Genomic DNA, 2,532 nt, shown 5'->3' with positions numbered 1-2,532 from the left:
TTAAATGACATTTAGCTTCCTACTATCAGATGCTATTAAATGCACTGACCTCAGTTCTCCCAAAGCTCATGAAAGATACATCCTCATCTGAAATCATTGCTTTTTCCTAGATCTTGAATTTAATAAACCCTAAATCTAAGTCTGCTTTAGGAAAGCTGCTCTATATCTGCTGCATCCTTTATTGAATTTTTAGGGGAGGTGGGGCAAGAGTCTATGGAGAAAAACTCTATTCTCTCATTTGTAGAATAAGAGGAATAGAACAAATATCATGAGGTTTTTGATATTTCAATGTGTTAATATACATAAATGTTTTAGTAGAATCCTGGCACATAGTAAAAATTCAATAAATGTTGCTTTTATAATTGTTATTATTATCTAGAACCATCTCTCAACCCCTGGCTTCACATTGCCAAATGCATGAAAGTCCAAGGGAAGAATACTCATTTTTTTTTCTTTTTCTGGTTAGTTATCTTTACTCATTTGTCATCTTTTCTTTTCTTCCTCCAGGCAATTTCTCCCAGTATTTTATTGGCTTCTCCTCCCAGTAGACATTCTATTAGCCTCTCCCTATCCTTATTGTTACCTCTAATACTTCAATTGCATTATATTCCAATTTTATTAAGATTCTCTGGGAAATGTATAAAAATAATAATTGTATAATAACCATCCTAATGGTACAATTGTTTAGAAGTAAAGATTCCAACAAACATTAAGATTAATTTTAACATTTTTTAGCCTAGGAGATCCGAATCAGTGTATCTATTTATTTTTTCAAAATTTACCAGAAGCCTTTAGTGAAATGTCTATTCAGCTTTTTGGCTCTCATCTCCCTCCATCTGAGCTCTGTGCCCACTGCACCACACCTGGGGATAGTTTCTGGTTCCTGCTACACTGGCGCTGCCCTTGCTCTCTTCAGGTGCCCTCATAGTCATCTGCTAGGACTTCATCAGCCATGATGAGATGTTCTCCAACATCTATAAGATCTGGGAGATCTCATATCCTGCACCTGGAGGTAGACTGGAAGATGGTCAGTAGAACAGCGAATATCATTAATGGCTAGCTCATTGGTGAAAATGCCACCTCAAAGTCCCCAAGGGCAGCAAAGGTAGCAAGAGCACAGTTACCACTGGTGTTGCTATTGTCATGAACCATCCTTGGCAGGAAAAGAAAAACAGCTTCACAAAAGCCTATAAGAAATATATCAATGATTGCATGAACTTAATCAAAGGCAGACTTGAAGAACAGAGACCAAAAATAGAAAAACCTTTTATGACAGGGGCTGCAGAACAAATCAAGCACGTTCTTGCTAATTCCAGAAACTACCAGTTCCTTTTTGCTAAAAACATGAATCTAGATGGCGTGATTGCTCTGCTGAACTACAATGAGGATAACATCTTTAAGGATGTTTTAGAAATGGAAAAATGTTAACCAATTTGGCTATTACATTGGATTGATCACCTGTTGCCGTAACTGGCTATTACTTTTCATCCATACAAATCAGAACTTAGGCAAATGGGACTGATGCCATTTTGAGCTCTTCATTAATTTTCGGCTTGATATACTTGGAGCGGACACATTGTCTTAAGGGAAAAAAAACATGTCATGTAGGTTATCTAAAAATAAAAAGCACTTAAACTAAAAAAACAAAGAGTGTCCATCAGTACTACTAGTTATTAATAGGAATTGCAAATTTCGGGCCCTCTAGTGGTCAATACCATGTTGCTAATTCTCTAAGACTTCCTCAAAGAGTAAATTTCAATAATATTTCCATCAAAAGATAACGGGCCATTATCTTTGTCCCCCAAATATGGCACCACAGTTCAAGCTGAATAATTCATTATATCAAAAAAGAGTTGTGAATACCAGTGTAAATTAATACTACTAATAAAAAAAAATCAAGAAACCAAGATAAATTGTCAATACTTCCTACCTTGGGTTTGGGTCATATCTTTTAATAACACAGTATATTTATTTATTTTTTTATTATGGCATATCATACAGACTTTAGGAGCAGATATTACTACTTATTATTTATATGCATGGCTTAGAGGAGTTAATAAATACTTCTATCAGGTTCTACTAGTTTAAAAAAAATCTAGATAATATGTACCTTACAAGGATTATGAAATGGAAACAAGATTAAATATATACCTTAATTAGTGTACTGCATGGAACAGAAAAGTGCTCCTCAAATCACTAAAATAATCGTGGTGGTGCTACTTTTGAGCAATAAAGGAAAAGTAAGACATTTCTTCAATTTCTTACAAAAACAATACTCTTATTGACATTACTTAAGTCTCAACTCATGTGGATTTTATGTGTACCTAAATAATAATTATTCCAACATTTTAAGTTTTACTTTTTAAGTTTTATATGACTTAATAAGATAGTTACCCTGTCACAAAACTCTGTGGTTTTTGTTTCTCAGTTTAACACCAATACTGTGTGCCATTTTTTAAAAGTAAGGCTAAGTCTCAAGAACTAAAGGCAACATTAGGTGTTTTTTTAAAACATGACCAATTATAAATAATT

The 2,532-nt window shown here is 33.9% G+C and overlaps 1 pseudogene; it reads left to right on the top strand.

Annotated features, from left to right (window-relative positions):
- Nucleotides 1-930: 930 nt before the first annotated feature.
- On the top strand, nucleotides 931-1,428 carry LOC140623815 (translationally-controlled tumor protein-like; annotated as a pseudogene).
- Nucleotides 1,429-2,532: the final 1,104 nt, after the last annotated feature.

The sequence above is a fragment of the Canis lupus genome, chromosome 33 (genome assembly GCF_048164855.1).
Source record: "Canis lupus baileyi chromosome 33, mCanLup2.hap1, whole genome shotgun sequence".
NCBI lineage: Eukaryota > Metazoa > Chordata > Mammalia > Carnivora > Canidae > Canis > Canis lupus.
This window is presented reverse-complemented; position numbering and strand designations above follow the sequence as displayed.